Raw genomic sequence first — 22,391 nt, 5'->3', positions numbered from 1 at the left:
TGTGATATAGGGGTTGATATTTAAGCTGGTAAGCTTATTTATGATGCCGGAGTGGGGTATTGTGTCGAAGGCTTTTGCGATGTCCAGGTAGGCTATGTGGACTACCTTGCCCTCATCTATGGCTCTGGTAACTGTTTCAAAGAAATCAACTAGGTTTAAGAGGCAAGATCTGCCCTTAAAGCCGAATTGGGTAGGGTCCAGTGTCTGGAGGCTCCCAATGTCTTTGTTTATGAGTTCCATGATAATATGCTCCATAGCTTTACAGACCAGACTAGTCAGGCTTATGGGGGCGATAGTTTCCGGGGTCCGTTGTGGCACCACCTTTGTGGAGTGGGACCACTGTAGCTGTATGCCATTCTTTGGGTACATATGCTGTAGTAAGGCATAGTTTGAACAGTGACTTAATGTGAGGGTTCAGTTCTTCTTGGAGCTCATGTAAGACACAGCCTGGGACACCGTCCAGTCCCATAGATGCTGTGTTTTTTGCTTTGGAGAGGGCAGCGTTCACCTGTATATCTGTGATGTCAGGGAGGTCACATTCAGTTGGGATAGGCATTTGCTCCTTTGGGGGGGAAGGGGGGGAGAAGTTTGCACTGAATCTGTCTGCCAGGATGTTGGCTATGTCTGTAGGTTCAGTATATTTTGTACCGTTATGCAACAATTCAGAGTATATCTGGGAGTTTCCGCCCATGTTTCTGACATAACTAAAGAAGGACTTGTGATTATCTTTAGTGTCTAGGACAATTTTTCTTTCAAAACTGGCCTTTGATGATTTTATGAGGGATCGAAGTTTCTTGCTAATACTGATCAGAGATGCCTTCCCTTTTTGGGATTTTGCTCTGCCATGTAGTAGCTTCCTCCTTCTGTTGTATAGCTTATTTATGGCCGGGGTCCACCAGACCGGTCTCCTGTTTTTGGAGGAGTGAGCCTTGGTTTTATTTGGGATAGCATGATCCATGCATTCCTGCAGGTGCTCATAGAATGCATTTGTAAAGGATTCTGCGGATTGGGCTGTATTATCCTCTGGCCCAGGGGCTTTGAAGGATTCCACCTCAGTCTTGAGAAGTGCAAAGTTGGCTTTGGAGAAATTCCTTACAGTGATTTCCTTGGCTGGGGGTGGGGACGGGATATGGATGTCCAGGGAAATTTGTTTATGGTCTGATCTTACCAATGAGGGGTTTACCTCTGGTGTGGAACACAGAGTCCCCATTTTGGTGATGACCAGGTCCAATATGTTGTTCCCTCTTGTGGGAGTAGTGACCAGTTGTTCCATTGTGTTAGAGTTTATAAATTCAAGGAACCATTGGGCGAGGGTGTTTGGGCTTGAATAGTTTTCCCAGTCAATGTTTGGGTAGTTGAAGTCACCCAATAACATAGTGTTTGGAGAGACCTTCATATTCTCCAGTGTTCTCAGGAATGCCAAGTGGGGTTCCTGTAATAGGGAGGGTGTTCTGTAGCAGGCTACAAACTGAAAGGCAGCTTTGCCCGCTGTTAGTTGCACATGAATGGTTTCCGATGCTTCGTGCAGTGCCACTAACCTGGAGGTGTAGGTATCTTTGATGAATATAGATACTCCCCCTCCTTTTGTGCTTCAGTCCGAGTTTTGGGGCCGAAACGTATGGTATGAGATATAACCTGGTAGTGCTGGGGTGCTCTCAGGAGCCTTGAACCAGGTTTCTGTTACTGCACAGACATCGATTTTCTCCATACTGAGTAGAGTCTCGAGTGCGTGCATCTTGAGGTTTAGACTTCTGGCATTGAGTAGCATTACCTTTAGTTTTTTTATCTTTGGGTTGTCTATGGAGGTGAATTTGTCCTTTGAGCCTTGCCTAAAAAAGGCACTATGGGGATGGCAAGAGCCTTGGCCAGTATACGAAAGCCTAAGGGTGACAGGTGCAAGCCGTCCCTAGTGAAGCAATGTGGCTTGTCGAGCATGTCATCCCAGGCTGACAGACACTGGATCCCCATTGAATGACACCAATACTTTAGCCAATTGTTGAAACTGATCATTTTGTCTTTATACTGTGGCATCATTCTTGGTGAGGGCAAGATGCTACTCAAGGTCAGGGACATAACCAGCCTGGGCTACATGGTCAGAGAGCTCCTCTATGTCTCTTTTCATGTAGTCCAGGGAGGTACGTCTCAGGTCATTCACACCAGCATGGACAATGACGGAGTCATACTTGTACTTGCTTTGGAGAGTGACCTGAGTGCTTGCGTTATGTGGCAGATCCTGGCACCCGACAGGCAGCTTACAGTAAGCTTCTCCTTGTTCAGTCTGGTGAGTGGGACGTCAGTGTGCCGGACAATAGAGTTCCCTATAACAAGTGTATTTAGTCTGTTGTTTGGCCTTATGGGCTGTGACTGTGAGGCACACTGATTTTGTGAGATATGTCATTTGTGGGTATTGTTGAGGGGTGGCTTTTGCTTGGATATCTGCTTAGGAGGTCTTTGCTGTTTAGGCAGATTTTTATTTAGAGCCTCCGAGTATGTTTTTGTGTGTTTATGTGTTGGGTATGCAGATGCAATAGGTCTGTGTGAGACTGGATTTGTGGTGTGGGTGGTTACTTTTTCCTCCTGACTGCCTGTGCCAGTCTTGGGTTGACAGAACTCTGCCTCCAGTTTGGCTGTGTAACTGCATCTCTCACATGTATTAGAGTTTGTTGGAAGGAGGAGAGAGTTGTCTGTGTACATAAGGCAATTGTAACATTGCCTCAAAATTCCCAGATTCACCAGCTGGACTGGAGAGTAACCTTGAAACTGACCCTTGGACATACCAGATTAGTATAGGGAACTGTTTTTTTTACTGATCAGATTAGGGAAGGGAACTGATTTTTTACTTGATCAGGAAGGACCAATCGGGAGTCTGATACTTATGAGAAGTCAAGGAGGGTGTAGTGCTTTAGTTAGTTGGTGTTTCCTTATAAGAACTGAGCAAGTGCAGGGCTTTAGAAAGAGAATAGAGTGATTACTTTGAGTGTGTGAACAGTTCTCAGGGAAAAAGTGAAGAGCAGACTTTGTGGAGCCTGGAATAGTTTAAACCTGTTAAGGCGGTGCTGCCCGACGCTGCTCAGTGCGCAAAACCGCGCAAAAAGAGAGTTGTAGGGTTTTAAGAGAGAGAGATCAAGGAGTTTAGAATTGACCCAAAATGGCCAATAAAACTACAGCTTCTAGGTAGTAACCACTCCTCCAGGGACAGACAGGCTGTTCAGTGTTTACCACTCCCACTGGTGAACACAGAGACTTCCCTTTAGCCCAAGCAAGCACTGGCCTTCTAGAAACTTCCAAACAGTTCAGAACAGCAAATCTGTAACTGAACTTTCTTAACTTTCAGAAAGAAATAATCAGTTATTCTTATGATTTGCGTAAAAAGACGCTTCCAGGGACGGCCAGAGGACATTCAATCAGGGCCTTAGCCACACAATTTGCCTTCCAAGCTAAATTGGCTTTAGATTCAATCTGTGCCACAGCAACATGGGCAAATCCTCATACCTTTATCACTCATTACAAAGTGGATGTGGTCTCCCAGAAAAGGGCATCCTTTTGTTCCATGGTCCTGAAGAGTTTGTTCCAGTGAAACACCCAAGAACCAGGTGCTGAGGATGCAGTTCCAACCAACAAGAACAAAGGCAAGATGAGACAACATAACATAAAGAAGTTATGTACCTACCATAACACTCCATGTTTGTTGTCCTTTATCTCTCCTTCCTTCTTGCGTCCCCCCTCCTTCCCCCTTCCTGGAGGATCGAGAGGAGTTCCTTTATTGGTTACACTTGCTGATTTTCCTGCTGACATAACAGGTTAGTTAACCATGCATTGTTTTTCCTCTTTCCTCTTTCCTTCCTACCTTCAAATATATAAGAGCTTAGTAAAATTTGTTTTTTTACTATGTATGTCTAGTGTGGGCTATTACAAATGAGATATGGGTAGCTACCACTAGGCATCTTGGGATAAGGGGTAGCCTCAAGCCAGTAAAAGCTCTTGAGCTATAGTAAATCAGCCAAGTTGGAGCCGAGGATCGGCTCCAAACCCAACCAGCAAGAAGGAAGGCGAGATGAAGGCCAACAAACATGGAACGTTATGGTAGGTACATAACTTCTTTTTTTGTGTGTGTAAGAGGATTTTAGTTACAATGGCACAATGCTCATATTCTAGTTAATATTAGGTTAGAATAGTATTGAGTTGTAGTGTGGATTTGTGTTAAGTGATTTTAGGTTGCTTTTGTCATTTTTTTTTTGTGGGATGATTTATCAGTTTTTACAAGGTCTAGGTTGAAGGAGGAATCCATCATTTGTGTTGCTGTTATTATTTTGTTTACAGGACTTTTTAATTTGTGTAGATTTGTGTTTGAATTGCATGTTTTAGATTGGCTGAGTTCTGTTTTATTCTTTTTATTTATTTACTGGTCTGTGTGTGTATGCCTGAGTATTTTATGTAGAGGCATATGAAAGTTAATTTTTTTTTTCTTTTGAAGTGTAGCACAGCTGCAATAGGTTCATAGATTAGTATTAGGCTAACTGCCCTTGTGGGCCATGTTAAGCCTAGCCAATTACCCCACATGAGAATCAAACCCTGTACCTTGTGTTTGCAAGGTAAACACCTTAACAATTATGCCAACCTCCCACCCACATGACGATGGATTTAAGGCTTAGTTGGGAGTACTGGTGCTGCATGTAGAGTGGTGATAAATGGCTTTGATGGTTATGACTAGGATAGTAATGAATGAAAATATATGTATAATAGCTTAGATAAATATTATCACCACACCCTTTATGAGTACCTTCTTTTGCTTGCACGTGTGTACATACATGTACACACACATATGTTGGGAGTAGAGAAAAAAAAAGAAACTGTCTATTTTTTCCCAATATTCATACAGTTGTTTGTGTAGTGCATGATGGATACAGAAGGCAGGTGCTGTGCTTTGCACCTTTTTGACTTTCTAGTATATTTGTGTTACTTGTGTATAATTTCCCAAGGACAGCTAAGTTGTAAGGCATTAAGTGTTATTCCATGCAGTTGGTGTTCAGGAGTTATTGTCCCATAAATTACTTGTAGCAAATGTCGTTTGATAAATTTCCAGCTAATGCATTTGCAAGTATGTACTAAAATGGTCACTTTATTAGAAGTCTGTCGTTTCCGATTATCCTGTGATACTTTTCTTATAAAAGAAAACAACATTTCCCCCTTTAAATTCATAGAAAGCTTTCAACAGACAAAATTATTAGTCACTGTTGAAGATCACTGGCTGCTTGTGGCAATGTTAAAGCAGAGTTCTTAACTGAAACTATGGCAATTGAAGCACATACATAGATTTGAGACAAGCGAGCAGCTGAATGATACAGTTTCACCCACAGTTTGGTACCCCCTTAAACCTTGATCTTTAGTATGTTACTAAGTTACTGTAGTCTTGGCAGATTTATTAATGTGTCAAAAATATAAGAATATACTGTTTAAAGGATATCCATAAACAGCATGAAAGCTTAATAGTTTATTATAGGATCAAAAGTGAAGACAATTTGAACATAAAGTAGCTATGTCAACCCATATGATCCCCTGTAGGTTTCATGTGACACCAACAAAGGAGACACCATTTTAGGTGTACTGGTGATCATGGAGGGCAGTGGTCGGACAGTTCTACAAAATCTATGTAATGCATTTGTAAACGTCTTTACTGGAGCCATTGTGCTGTGACTCACTTTCTTCTCTTGCTGTTCTATCCCGATAGTAACACATTTAAGGAAGGTTCAGCCTTTACCGCAGGGGAATGATGATCCTTTAGGTGTACATGTATGTGCTGAGTTCAGTCGTCAGCATGATTGGATGATGTTCCTTAATCTATGCAGCTCTGCTCCAGACTGCTCAGGGAGGAATTCTTCTTGGTATTCTTCAATAAACACCTCTTTGGCTGTTGCCCCTTAGAAGACTAGCTAGGAATAATGTCAGTGGAAAAAAAACACAAGTAATCCCTGTGGTATCCCCGAAGTCAAAAAACAACCCACTAAACCAAGTATAGTGGGTCCAAAAACAAAGTGTAAGAAACTTCTCTGTGTGGAAGATTTATAGGTTCATAGGTAAGTACTAGGCTATCTGCCCAAATGCATTTATAAGCCTAGCCAGAATGTGCTGGCTTTCGCCACCCCTTTAGATTAGTTCATTGTGCCTCTGTCCAGCAGAGCCATTAGTTCCCTGCGCCACTGTCCAGCAGAGCCACTGCAGTGATCCCCAGGTAAATTTTCTGTTTCCCATTCACCTGTTAAGGTTTCTCTTGAAGAGTGTTAGTGAGGGGCTCTTCCTGACGTATACTGGAATCCTTTTCCAAAGCATGGGGAGTCTCTGGAACAGGACTCTATCCCTCCAGAATGTCCTATTTATCATTTTGGTGTGGTTTATATCTGTAGAGCATGTGGCTCTCCGGGATTTGTTTTTTTTTTAGGTGGAGCATGCCCATCAATTCTGAGTTGGACATGGCCTTGCATGTCAGGCAGAGATCACCTCTGAGTAAGCGGTATGCAACCGAGTACAGCTGGAGTTTCCTGAGTTGGGCTGCATAGGGCATGTGTTTGAGGCTAGTAATCCTCTTGGTGAGGTATTTTTGTGGTCTTTTCAGCTGTTGCAGGTGTCTTGTAAGGTATATCTCAAATGGGCTGTTATATTATATGATGGGTCTAATGAGTTATGAGTAGAGAGGCACAATAACCTCTTTTGTTGTAGATGCGAACCCTTTTGTGATTAGGTGGGCCAGCTAGAAGGATTTTCTAACCACCTTGGCAATATGATTATCAAAGGATAGATTACTATCTACTTGGGTCCCCAGATCCCTTATTACATTTTCTGTCCTTAGGGGACTACCACCTATGTGGTAGTTCGCGGGTACTTTATTTTTTCCAAAGGGGATGACTGTGCACTTTTTGGCATTTAGCTTGAGGCCATGATTTTGACACCAAGTATCCATCTCAGTGAGACCCTTCTGGAGGGTGTCTGTATCAGCCGGAGAATCAGTTATGGCCTGTAGTTTGCAGTCATCTGCAAACTTGGTCAGCCATAGTCCTCCTATGCCTGTATGTCTGAGAAGTATATACCAAACAGGAGGGGTCCTAGGACTGAGCCCTGGGGGGATGCCACCTGTAACCGGTTTAGAGTCGGACGTAGGGCCTGCAACTCTCACCATGTGGGTTCTATCCATGAGCCATTTGGCAACCCATCTCGTTACGTAGTGGTTTATGTTCGAGCTGGTGAGCTTATCTATAATACTAGAATGGGGAATGATGTCAAAAGCCTTTGTGAGGTCTAGGTAGGCTGTGTGGACCTCCTTTCCCTCGTCTAATGCCTTGGTAACTGTCTCAAAGAAGTCCACCAGGTTTAGGAGGCATGATCTGCCCTTAACAAAGCCAAACTGGGTAGGGTCCAAGGTTTGGAGGTTCCCAATGTCTCTGTTAATGAGTTCCATGATGATGCACTCCATAGCCTTGCAGACCAGGCTGGTCAGGCTTATAGGGCAATAGTTCCCAGGGTCCGTTGTGGCTCCACCTTTGTGGAGTGAGATAATTGTTGCTGTGCGCCACTCTGTGGGTACATAGCCTGTAGAGAGGCTGAGTTTGAACAGTGTGTTTAGGTGATATATCTCTAGTTAATCACTGTATATTAATCAGATCAGACAATAGTAGTAAAAGTAATGAACTTAAACTCATCTTAAGTAAAAAAAATAAATAAATAAATAAAAAATATATAATTGTACAGAATTACTAAGTATTCGAAAATAATCCAAGCAAGGCAAGCAGTCTGTTTCCAGTCGAAAATCCTTTATTAAGTACACAGACAAGCAATCCAAGTAAAACAAAAATAGACGTAAAGTATCAAACTGAAACCAAAATCAAACGGCAACCTCGGAAAGACCAATAAGCGTACAAATTCACTGAATACTTCCAAGTGGAACACATTTATTAATAAAAATACAAACTGGATGTTAAGCGCTTTCACTCATAAAACAGAGCTTCATCAGAACATCCTTCATTGATAAAAAACATTATTTAAATACAAGTATTGGCACCAAAACTATACTCTACTGTTCCTTCCTTAAAGAAATACAACAGCATTTCATGACTTCTTCGTATTTCACTACATAAATATTGTGCATACGACACCCTAATAAAATAATGAATAACTATGTTAAGTTGAGAATAACTTGTTAATAATATAAAAAATATATATATAAATATATGTAATTAATGATATGCTAAGGAAATGAAATATGCTAGTGAACAATCCAAACTTAAATTACTTGATGTGTGTAACATAACAATTTTACCATTAATAATTAATTCAACATATTACTGTGCTACTATACATATATTTTTTTATATTATTAACAAGTTATTCTCAACTTAACATAGTTATTCATTATTTTATTAGGCTGTCGTATGCACAATATTTATGTAGTGAAATACGAAGAAGTCATGAAATGCTGTTGTATTTCTTTAAGGAAGGAACAGTAGAGTATAGTTTTGGCGCCAATACTTGTATTTAAATAATGTTTTTTATCAATGAAGGATGTTCTGATGAAGCTCTATTTTATGAGTGAAAGCGCTCAACATCCAGTTTGTATTTTTATTAATTAATGTGTTCCGCTTGGAAGTATTCAGTGAATTTGTACGCTTATTGGTCTTTCCGAGGTTGCCATTTGATTTTGGTTTCAGTTTGATACTTTACGTGTACTTTTTGGATTAAGTTGTTGTTCGGCCACCATGGATGAGACCGGTGTTACATTACCTCCTAATAGCCCGGATGTGAAGGCGGAACTGCTCGAGTTAAGAGGTGAAGTAGCTGTTTTGAAGGGAGAAATACATGAACTGTTTGCATTCTTCAAGGATTCGCTCAGAGGTACCCCCACGTTGGTAGGGAGAGGTACGGAGAACGTTGTTAAAGGGCCACAGGCCAAGGATCATGAGTCGGATGCTATTTTACATAACGAGCGCCAAGCGTTTAACAGTATTCCAGCTGAGGTATTGGCGTCAGCGGACGCAAATAGCAAACCAGCCAAGGACAAACAAGGTACTGTTACCAGCAATTCCAGTTATATTTGTGACAACAATGTGGATGTCAATCAACTACATAGATCCAAGGGACATAATTCTTTGGAGGAAAGCTTCAACATTCCTAAAAGGGTTCAGGGCTACGTGGGAATAATAACAAGAAGTGTACAGACTTAAACATAATAGAATCCTACAACAATAGTAGGATTAATTTACCTGACTTGTCTTTTGACTTCTCGATATATGACATTGATGAAGAGGCTTACTGTATAGGGACTAAACCCAAACGGTTACCTCCTGTCAAGACTTATTCGTCCGTGACGGTGAATTCAGTATATAGTAAAGGGAATGGTGCACACAAGGACGATAGGGCTAGTGGAACAACCAACATTAAGGGACAGTGTTTGAACAAATTTCTGAATGTTTGTCATCATATGGACACGGATAATTTTACCAAAACAAGCAAAGTTTTGTCTAATAAATCTTTAGGCAGTTTGAAAGAAATGATTTTTGCTTTAGGTAAAATGTTAAAACAAATTAATGGTTTGAAAATTGATAACATGTATTTGCAGAAATGTGTCGAAATAAAGATTGTTCCACAAGGCTTAAGGTTTTTTAAAAAACCTATGGGTGTTGTTTTAGATGAAAATTCTATATCTGATTTTAACAAATTCTTTGATGAGTGTGGATTGAAATTTTTAAATATTCTCATTGAATGTAATGATGCTACATTAAGTTGTTTGATTCAGGAAGCAGAGGCATTGGATTTGAATATTTCAAATTATTTACTGTTCAAAGAATGGGAACAGTTATATTCTAAACAATTCAGGTTAGCTGAGAAGTGGATAATTAACATAAAGGAAAGGAAAAAGAAAAAATTGATTAGAGATATAGAGCAATATAAAAAGGGTGAAGCATATATTTGGTCAGAATATGACAAGAACAGGACACAAGGTAGGGACAATTATTATGAGAACAATAAAGTATATGGTAGAACAGAACATAATTCTGAAGGGCCCCATTTTCATATGGAACAGAACATACAGGGCCAACCATATTCGAACCCAGACGGGAAGCAGCAGGGATGGTATGGGAGAAATCACAAAAGAAATTGGAGGGGGAAAAGGAATTGGAACAGGCACTAACAGAACGAGATTCATCCCGTGATTTCCTAACTGGTATAGAGAGAAATAACAACAAAGATATTATAGTGGAAGGTAATATATACACTTATGACAACTTTAAAATATATAATTTTATGAATTTGGAAATTAATTGCAGTTATTTTAAGCTGCTAGCCAAAGGGATGAAATTTATTCCCACTCCCAGGTTCAACTTAGTTGATTGTTTATGTGAGATGAAAAAGTTCACAAGGAAAATTAATTTAAGTATATTTTTTAATAATAAACCAGTTTTAAATGAAAATTTTAACAAAGAGAGAGGTGATAACCAGATTAAGGATAGCGATTTTAAAAGTAAAAGTACATTTATACCTCCATACCACCCTAGAGTAGACGTTTATGAGAAGATCGTGGCTAAAGAAATATACACTTTACACCAAAATAGAAAGATGTTTGAGGGTGACAACAATTTAACTGACCAGGAGAGAGAAACACTGGATGCTTTAAAGTCCAATTCTAAGGTCAGAGTTATGAAGCCTGACAAAGGGGGTGGGGTGGTCATATACGACAAGATTCAATATATTATGAAAATGTATGAAATACTTCATGATTCAGGGAATTATGAATCTATTTCAATCAATGAAGTGCACATTTTTCATCGAAGAATTGATTCTTATCTAGAAGAATTCCTGATAGATGGAAGAATATCCAACATAGTATACGACTATCTCAAAGTCAAGTTCCCATCTTTGGCCAGTTTTATAGGAATTCCTAAAATTCATAAGAGCACTTTTGACCCCCCATTTCGACCCATTGTGTCAGGCAAATATTCTAAAACATATTTCATAGGGAAATATATAGATATCAAACTCAAGTCAGTATACAATAACATCCCTTATATGGTGAAAGATTCCTGGGAATTTTTAAGTAAATACCCTGTGAACAAATGGAAGAAGGATTATTTTTTCGTCACCATTGATGTGATTGATTTGTTCTCTAGTATTCCCAAAAATGAAGGATTGGAAGCGTTTTGTAATGGTATAAACAAATATACGAGCTTGACATGGGATGAGATTTGTCTCATAATGGAACTTATGACTATGGTTCTGGATAATAATTTTATAGACTTCGAAGGAGAACATTTTAAACAGACAAGAGGTGTAGCAATGGGAGCAGCTTGTGCTCCCATTTTTGCCAATTTGGTTATGGTTGATTGGGAGGAATCGTATTTATTCCCCAGCACACATTTTAGTAAAATCCTTCATTACTCAAGGTTCCTGGACGACATCTATATTTTATGGGGGGGTTCCAACGTAGAATTGGACACCTTTATTGAATTTCTCAACAAGAGTAGTTGTTTTTTGAAATTCACACATAATATGAGTAATGAGGGTATAGCCTATTTGGATAATTACATATACGTGCACAATGACAATCTTCAATCTAGAATACATAGGAAAAAGACAGTTTCCAATGATTATTTGGCATATGATAGTTTTCATCCTTCTAAATTGAAACAGAACATTTTTAAGGGACAATGCATCCGTGCCACTCGCATGACCTCTGATCCACAGGTCATGCAGGAAGAAATCAAATTTATTACAAAACTGTTTAGGGACAGGGGCTATCCACCGTCCATGTTGCACAATATAGGAAAATATGTGGTAAACGAATGGGGTTTGAAATACAAACCCCTATTAGAATCTGGATTGGTTAGTAAGAAGGAATTAAACTCCACTTTTTTGAAAAATGATTGTAGTACACATCAAAAATAATTTATTTTAACATATAATCCAATGTCCAATAAAATTGTGGAAATTATTAATAGATTTTGGTTCGTAGTAGATTCTGAACCCAATTTGGGGAATGTAATAGGAAAAAGACCAGGGGTGGTATATAAAATGGGAGATATTAAGAAACTCCTTGAACATAATAACTATGATCAGTGGAATTTTAGGAATCAAAGGAGGAACCACATGTTTGAGGGTACAAGGAAGTGTGGCAAGTGCAACCAGTGCAAATATATTTTAGAGGCACATAAATGAAGCATTTTCAACAATTATAGTACAATTATAAAGTTGAAAAATGGGAATTGCAACACTAGAATTGTGATTTATATCGCCAAATGTGGAGCATGCCCCAGCTATTATGTGGGAAAAACAGAAAGAAATTTCAAAAAGAGAATTTATGACCACATTTATAATGTATCCAGAAACAATGGTAATAATGCATTATATAGACATGTGGAAAAGATGGGGACTGAACATGAGTTCAAATTTGGGATTTTGGATATAATTTATAATAATCCCAAAGGTGGGGATCCAAAAAAACTACTAAGTTTCAATGAAGTTTGGTGGCAGCTTTATCTTAATGCAGTAAACCCCCCAGGTTTAAATGAATTTATTTCTCGTATTCACCCCAGGGATCACGTCAGTTGCCCTGCTAGACAGGGGTCCAGGAAAGTGAATAATGTGGGAAGAAATAGCCAGGGAATTGTTATGGCTAGGCTTGTATAGGCCCTAGGGCTGATAGCCTAGCACCAGCCTATGAACCTATGAACCATTGTAAACCCATTCTCGAATGGGATATCAGATAATTGTAATTGATCAATTGTTCCAATTTATTCATATTTCATATTTTAATTTAGGTATAATTATTTACAGATTCATATATATATTAGTATTCAAACGTTATTTAATTCTTTTATGTTATTATAACACAATAAATATAGACATATTAGCACAGTAATAGGTTGAATTAATTATTAATGGTAAAATTGTTATGTTACACACATCAAGTAATTTAAGTCTGGATTGTTCACTAGCATATTTCATTTTCTTGGCATATCATTAATTACATATATTTATATATATATTTTTTTATATTATTAACAAGTTATTCTCAACTTAACAGTTATTCATTATTTTATTAGGCTGTCGTATGCACAATATTTATGTAGTGAAATACGAAGAAGTCATGAAATGCTGTTGTATTTCTTTAAGGAAGGAACAGTAGAGTATAGTTTTGGCGCCAATACTTGTATTTAAATAATGTTTTTTATCAATGAAGGATGTTCTGATGAAGCTCTGTTTTATGAGTGAAAGCGCTTAACATCCAGTTTGTATTTTTATTAATAAATGTGTTCCGCTTGGAAGTATTCAGTGAATTTGTACGCTTATTGGTCTTTCCGAGGTTGCCGTTTGATTTTGGTTTCAGTTTAAAACAAAAATAGAGTAATGGTTTCCTCACAAGCTTTCTAAATATGTATACACTTATCAGGCAAGGGAGTGGTTTATTGTGCTGTAAAACAAAGTGTTATTGGTACACATATTAAATTCACATCCCTTTCCCCATCAGTGTGACATTCGAGCTGGTCCTGCCCTACTTAGTAGCGGTCATAATAATATAACCCTTATGTCTGTAAATAAAATGTATAATGATATGGTACCTCTTATTTAACCAGATTATTAAGTGTGTGATTTTATCCAAGACAGTATACTACATGGCTGGAAATATATCAACCTTAGTCCATTTGGCAATCACAAAATATATATATAAATATATACATATACACTTTGCATGTAAAAAATCAGTTGTAAAAATCATATTCTATTTTCATAACCTATTGTTAACAAAGATCACTTTCATCCTTCTAGACTTCTTCAGGTCTGTGTACAAGAACCCTAAAAACTATCTATAAAAATATTATCATATAATTAGTATTGTTATTACACATCATTTTGAATGGAGTGGAAAAAAGAGAACCAGAAAAAGAAAAAATAATAAGAAAAAATGTATGATAATGGCAACAAAGTATACATTTAAATTGCAACTGATTTAAATGGTATTTAAAACCAACTGGTAGAATAAAATAAAATAAAATTAGTCATGTAAACAATGTGGCAATTTTCTAAGTTCCAGTACATTTTTAATTGAACAGTAGTAGCTTTGCCCAGGCTTCCTAAAAGAGTTCAGCTTTAATTGCATGTTTTTGTGTGTGGCTGTATTTGTCTTCATGTTAGTCCTTAGGTACGGGATGTGATAAAAACACATTTGAAACACTGCATATATACATTTAAAATTATCTGTATGTTGATGCGGTCACCAAAATGTTTTTCTCAAGGTTAAAGGCATCTTTAGCATACTGATAAAAAATTATTTACTTCTCTAGTTGATATCTGTGGTGTGGAACCTATGAGATCCATTAAAACAATGTAAAAGATCTCTGGAAATCTTAAACTAGGCAGGCATATATTACCCTATACCACTTCACAAAATGCAGCCTGGCAGTAGGATCATAAAGGGAATATGCACTACTATCCTAGATATAAGCTTTCAACATCCATGCCCAGATTGGACTGCACACTGGCCATCTACACAGATGACTCTTAGGTTTAGCACCCTAGGTCACTTTGTCATTACTCTGTGAGCTGCAGTGTCCTCCAGTGCCCCGTATCCATTGTAACTAGTTTTCTCACCGGTTGTTATACACACACACACACACACACACACACACACACACACACACACAATGAAGTTTCAGTCATTTGGTCTCAGTCAAATGAGCTTTTGATGAAATGAAGGTAACCCATATATATATATATATATATATATATATATATATATATATATATATATGTGTGTGGGTCTACTTCTGATTGTTGAAAACACACTTTCTCGACAACCAGGAGGTTGAACCAATTAAAGTGAAAGTGCACTAAATCGAAAGTGCACTTTCGCAAAAGCCAGTCTCCGAAGCACATTACAGTAGATATAGGGATAAGGAAATGTATCCTTTTCCCCCCTGTAGTGTGATCTCAGAGTTAGTATATTTAAATAGCGGGTGTGTGTGGGGGCTTTTGCAATCTAGTGCACTTTTGCTTTAATGGGTCTCGATGCTTCTTGTTCCAGATTGTGAAATTTCGATCAAGAAACATAGACCCATATATATATATATATATATATATATATATATATATATATATATGTATGTACACACACACAAAAACAATATGCATGGGGACCGGGATGTGATAAGTAAAATATAGAGTACTGTAGGGTGTGGGAATTTTGTTACTTCATGTAATTAAAAACTCATACTTCAGCAGCACAAGTGCCATGTATTTTGTTTATTGCAGTTCATACACCTATGTATTCTGTGTGCGCACATGTGTATATGTATGCCTGTTGCACTTATGCTACCAATGTCTACAGGTCATTTGGAACTTTGGTCCCTATTTCATGGTGTGACTGACATACCTTAATGCCTGTCCCCAAGGCCTTGGGATCATAAGCTTCCTCTTCCTAACATGGTGGTGGTGGTTCCACATTGTCATTGTTATGAACAGATGTCCCTGCTACCCTTGTTACCAAAATAGCTCCTCTTCCTTTTTGTTGTGAATTTCAAAGTGGTATATTAATGTAATGTTTTGTTTGCATAGCATCATTGTTTAAATTAAAGTGTCTGGAACCTTAAATGCTGCCATTCTGATATCATTGACGTTTTTTGATTTGGGGCGATGATTCTGCATTGTGTACTACTCATTAGCATTTAATCTCTTTATTAGTGTTCTATAAAAGCCATGGTGGTGCAGCGGTAGCGTTGTTGCCTCACAGCAAGTGGTTCTCCTGTTCAATTCTCGGCTGGAGTGCCTTCTGTGTTGAGTCTGCATGTCCTCCCCGTGGTCGAGTGGCCTTCGAAAGACATGCGTAAATGGGCGTGCCTTCACTGAAGGTTGGGCGTCGGGCTGGCAACTCAGCACCATAAAAATCTACTGCCAGTCATTAGCGGACCGGAGTTCTGCTCTGGCGTCCCCTAACTGGGAAAAGCCGAAAAGACAAACAACAATTAGCATTCTATTAAAAAGTTTGTTTATGTGTTATTGGCTAGCATGCAGGCCTTATGTTTGCATCGAGACTGCCTGACTTGACCATTTATCAAGGGACAGTACCTCCTAAGTTGCAGGCATTCTGCTATTAGCTACTCTGAAGGTGAAGACCAGTATTTAGTAAGACATTTTGTAAAGTGTCTGTGGCGTTAATGTTGAAAGTGCTGCTTACATTGCTGGTGAAATGTTTTTAGGCCTTTGGTTCACTTTAAGAGATCATGCAGCTTTATGTTAGTATTTTACCCGTAAGAGAAACTCGTGCAGCAGGTATTTGTTTTTCAATCTCTCTGTCCCATTTGTAATCTTATAGGTATGTGATGTACCTTTTTATGGGATGATTGATGAGTTGGTGTTGGTCTGCTGTGTCCTGTGTGGTTTAGGAAGGTACCAGTGTCTCCTCTTCTGCAGTTAAGGAAGGCAGCAGTTTCCTGTCCATCTGTGGTATAGGAAGACAGCAGTGTCATGTCCATCTGTGGTTTACGAAGGCAGCAGTGTCCCATCCATCTGTGGTTTAGGAAGGCAGCAGTGTCCTGTCCATCTGTGGTATAGGAAGGCAGCAGTGTCATGTCCATCTGTGGTTTACGAAGGCAGCAGTGTCCCATCCATCTGTGGTTTAGGAAGGCAGCAGTGTCCTGTCCATCTGTGGTTTAGGAAGATAGCAGTGTCCTGTCCATCTGTGGTTTAGGAAGGCTGCAGTGTCCTGTCCATCTGTAGTTTAGGAGGACAGCAGTGTCCTGCCCATCTGTGGTTTAGGAAGACAGCAATGTCCTGTCCATCTGCAGTTTAGGAAGACAGCAGTGTCCTTTCCATCAGAAGAGAAGCAGGAAGACCAGTGAGGAGGCAGTTCATGTTGCAGTGGTGCAGCTTCTACACCAGCTTTTGATCTGAACAAAAACAAAAAATGGTGGTGCCCTTTGTGGCTGCGGTGCTTTGGATCCCTACAGAAAAGTGCACTATTTGTCTTGTCTACCGTCAGAAACAGCAGAAAAAAATAGATTTAAGTGCAAAAAATGAAAGTATGATTAACTGCATTGCTGAAAATATTTTGGAAATCCGATCTTATATCTCACTGTTCTGCATGCTTGATGAACTGCTAGCATAGAGGCCTGTAAACTCAAACACATTCCAGGAATTTCTGCAGCTTGGAATCTTACTGGAACATGGTAAAAACTGCAGAAACCTGTCAAACCTGAGTTTGCACATATGATGCAGGTGATTTCAATCAAGCTGACTTGAAATTCGTATTACCCCATTACATCAACATGTGAACTTTGCAACAAGAGGGGAGAACACTCTGGATTAGGTGCACAAAGCAGTACCTTATTCACATCTGGCAGCTCAGACCATCTGGCCGTCATGCTGCTTCTTACATACACACTACTGCTGAAAAGGGACAAACCTACAACCAAACAAGTAAGGATATGACCCGAGGGAGCAGTCCTGGCACTACAGGACTGCTTCAAATGTACAAACTGGTCAGTGTTTAGAGATGCAGCTGTAAAGAACCACCATACTGACCTGGATGAATATATGGAATCTGTAATGGCCTATACTTTAAAATGTGTTGATGACGCAGCAGTCATCAAATGCATCACTATGCATGCTAATCAGAAACCCTGGCTATCTGTGAAGTATACAAGCATGAAATGCTGAACTTAAATCAAAAGACAAGGGTGTCCTAAGAGAGGCGAGAGCAAATCTAAGTAGAGGTATAACGGAGGCTAACAGGACCTACGGACATAAAATTCAGGGACACTTCTCTGACCAAAGGGACTCCAGACATCTCTGGCAAGACATTCAAGCCATAACTGACTACAGGCCAGCATCATTCCCATGTGATGACAACACAGAATTTCTGAACAAACTAAACACCTACTTCAGCAGATTTGATATGGACATCAACACTGTGCCAAATAAGCTCCCTGTCGAACAGGGTGAGGGGCTGCTATGTATAAGAACTTCTGATGTTCTGAAGACCCTGAGGTTAGTAAACCCAAGAAAAGCAGCTGGTATTGATAATATTATGGGAAGGGTTCTCAGAGACTGTGCTACCCAGCTGTCAACAGTACTAACAGATATAATGAAAAAACAGACAAAGACCGTAAATTAAGTAGCAAATCCCAAGAATAGTGGTCCAGGTGCCAAGTAAGGATGGTAGTCCAATGGAGCTTTATTAAAAGTTAAATATCACAAGCGCTTTCACCCTGACTCAGTTGCAGGGCTTTTTCAAGTGTGTAAACAACCAATACATTTTTATCCTCATTTAAATACCCCCATTCATAAAAAAGTGCCAAAATTGTTTCAAATATTTAAAGTGAAACACTCACTTCATTGTTCAAATCTTTAAACCCTTTGAGTTACACAATTTTCACTGTGCACTCCACAAACCTTCAAAAAGGTGTAAATATATGTAAATAAATACTTCTAGACGTGTATATAGAAACATAAATGACAAATGACATTAAGAAACCTTATATAAATTTTATAAAAATTTAAAAATATTATAAAAATAATGTAAAAGTATTGTACAGCAAAACATACTTATTTCATAGCTTCTCCGCTCTTTTAATTAAGTAAGGTTTAACGGAAATGTGGTCATTCAATCCCAGGGGCTGGGTTGCATTTAATTTTAGTTGCCAATAGGTCTCCCTGCAACTTAGCCAAATACTAACAGATATATTCAACACATCCTTGCAACTAGCCATTGTACCCAGTTGCTTCAAAAAGTACAACAATTATTCCCATACCCAAGAAATCCCAACAAACCTAAATGACTATCGGCCAATTGCTCTTACATCAGCAGTAATGAAGTGTTTTGAGTGAGTGATCAAAAACAATATCTCTTCAAGCCCACGTGCTACACTGGATGCATTACAGTTTACTTACAGATGGAACTGCTGCACGGCTGATGCAATAGCTGTAGCACTTCATGAATTCTTGACACATTCAGAGAACAAAAATTGCTATGTCAGAATGCTGTTCATTGATTTTAGTTCCACCTTTAACATTGTCATCCCCCCAGAATCTGATATAGAAGCCGATCCAGCTGGGCATCAACACCCCTCCCAATTGTAACTGAATACTGGACTTTCTCATCAACAGACCCCAAAAAGTATGTGTGAGAAATAACAGTTCAGTTAGTGCTTCATTGAGCATGTGTGCCCCTCAGGGCTGCATCCTGAGTCTCCTACTGTTCACCTTGTTGACTCATAACTACATGGCCAAGCATGAATCCAACAAAATCATCAAGTTAGCGAATGATACCACTGTAGTAGGTCTTGGCAGAAATGGTGAGGAAACAGCTTACAGGGATGAAGCTGAGCATCTGATAGGCTGGTTGGGACAGCAACAATCTGGCCTTAAATGAAATCAAGCCAAAGAATTAATACTGGACTTCAGGAGGACTCAGGAGATACATCAATCTCTGGAAATTAAGGGGGTGGCAGTGGAAGGAGTCAAAAACACCAAGTTCTTGGGGGTGAACATCTCAGATGACCTATCCTGATTGACTCATATTAGCCACACAGTGAAGAAGGCACAAGAACGTCTGCACTTCCTACAGAAACTGAGGAAGGCAAACCTGTCTCAGGCCATCCTCAAAACCTTCTACAGGGGGACCATCGAGAGCATCCTGTCAAGTAATATCATAGTTTCAGTATGGTAGCTGCAAAGCATCTGACTGCAAGGCTCTCCTCAGCGTAGTGAGGACATCAGTCATTGGTTGCTCGCTGCCACCCATGGATGATCTGCACGAGACTCCGTGTGTGGGAAGAACTAGGAGGATAATCAACAATCTGACTCTCCTGGCCCATGGCATGTACCTCTGCCTTTCTTTGGGCAGGCGGTATCGCAGCTTACACTGCAAAACATCTAGACTGAACAGGAGCTTCTTCCCTCTATCTATAAGGCTTCTGGACTTGAATACCAGGCATGGCAGCGAATAATTAGATGAATATGCCACTTGCCATGAAGTATCAGCTATAGTAATCACTCTGGCAAATTGCTTCAGTAACTGGTACAGTTAGCCTGATTTCTTATGCTATTACTTCCTGAATGTGCAATAGTCTGGAGTCACCACTCCATAATTGTGCAATATGAACATCAGAATATATCATACTACAGCTGATGAAGTGCAATATTCTAAGCAATCACAATGTGAAGTCATAGTCTTGTAATACCTACTAGTGTAATATTGTCTAATGTCTTCTTGTCCATTTGTAGTAATATATTGTGTTGTTACATTTTACTTATTACTGTATGTGCATTAGTCTTACTGTCATTCATACTGTGTGTTCATTGTTATGTCTTGCATGGGGACCAAAGCAACGCAATTTCATTTAGCTTGCACTGCTGTGTATGTCTGATCAAGGAAAAAGTTTACTTTAATTTTGACTTTACTTTGACACTGACTTTTTCATACCTCTCAGCTGTCCAGATTTTTACAGAATGTCCAGATTTGTGCCTCATGTTCTTGGTCTGTTCCTCATAAAATTTGTGGTTTTCTGGATATTTGTGGCAAATCAGTGAGGATTGAATTCACTAAATAATGGCAGTTTTTTGTATTTCAGACTTCTTTTTCTTCAGAAAATGCCTGGTAACATAAAACCTTTTTATTCTAGCAACTGTCAGTTTATGGGAGCAATATTTAAAATTTGCCCCATTATTTTTGGTTTTGTCCAATTTTTTGAGAAGTATGCTTTTGATGGAGTTATTCTTGGTGGAAAACTCCTGGAGTAAATGTGAGCCTGTAGTCCCTACACTAAAATATTGCTTTTGAGTCTTTTACTGGCTACAAGAGGCTTCCTTCGTGTTTTACATTTATTGAAAGTTATTAATTAATTGAATATTTTGGCAGGGCAGTACATGTACTGTTGCAACTTTTGTCAGCTGTGCATGATATTAATATATTAGTTTGCCTACAGACTTACCACAGGCTTCTTCTGAGACACAAAATGTTTATTTTCTACCCTTTTGACTGATTTCAGTTTACATTATTGTTTAACGTATTTGCTGTTTTGTTCAGTCTTGTTTAAAGGAAATGATTAGCAAGCTTAGTGACGTATAAATTGGAAATGTGTGCAACAGTGACATCATCATTTGAAAATGGGAAGATTGTGTGTGTCATAGGTGGTGGTGGTGGTGGTGGTGGTGGTGGTGTGAACTGACTAAAAAAAGCAGACCCCCCCCCAATTTTAGAAGAAGACAGGAATCATGCATGTTAAGTACTGCGGATAATTCTCCTGTAATAAATTGTCAAAAATCTACAGCATTCAGGGAGTGGCATTAGTTATGTACAAACAGTTCTTGCAGTCTGGTAGAATGCATCACTGTACAACTAAATCTTGTATCTTCATTTGACAGATGAAGTCTAACCCATATTAATACTGTTTGACTTCTCACTTTGTAAATGTGGATGCAGAACCTTATAATCTACCTGAAATCACAGTTCTGTTTCATTTTTCTATTTGGATTCACTTTTTGCTATTGTGTTAACTTATTTGCTTTTTTGATGTGTCTACTGTTAATCTATATTTGTCCCTGTTCTATATCTTTTTGTTTATTCGGTACTTGCGTATTATGACAACCAGATTTTCAACCTGGACTAAATCGTTATGTTTGTATGAAAATGTGAATGTTACCCTTAAAAGGTGTGTGTAAAGTATTAATTAACAGTCTGTCATGTTGTGTATGACCCATGAAGACGAATAATGGTCAGATGTAGTTTTTCTCGGGAATATACTTTTCTGACGTAACTTAGTTTCAGCCTAAATAACACAGGCTTTGGCTGCTGACTGTTCCTCAGCCACTGTCATGTTACTTGAATATCTTCAATTATGTCAAGTAGGAATGATACTTACTCATGTAAGTGTTGCTTTACGGTTCATCCTGTCTTCCAAGGGTCCCAGTATTTAACCATTCCATTGACAAAGGTGTTAAACCGTTGCGCTGCAGCTTGATAGATTTTTCCTATTGCAAGGCATATGTGTTTCAAACTGTCGTTTTCACATATTTTTATCCATGTGTTGGACTTTTCATAGTAACGTATGTGTGATAGACGTTTTGTTCCCTTGTATTAATTGACGGTGACATTCATGTTTTTGCCTATGTGTTTGGAAGCTGTCATATTGTCATCTACATTTGTTCTTCTGGTTGTACTCATGAAATTTATTGTATTTTGCATGGTTTCACTTAAAAAAAATAACACTTTGTACCTGTAAGACAACTTTTCCTTATTCAGTTTGGTGCATACTTTGTTTTGTGAAAGACGTGCAGGGTAGCATGAAGAAGTATAAACATTGCCATGCACATGTCTTTCTTCACATGACTGAGAGGGAGCAGCCCTCCATACT

The sequence above is a fragment of the Protopterus annectens genome, chromosome 3.part1 (assembly GCF_019279795.1).
Source record: "Protopterus annectens isolate FY-2018-M chromosome 3.part1, PAN1.0, whole genome shotgun sequence".
NCBI classification, from domain to species: Eukaryota; Metazoa; Chordata; order Ceratodontiformes; family Protopteridae; genus Protopterus; species Protopterus annectens.
Note: the sequence above shows the minus strand (reverse complement) of the source record.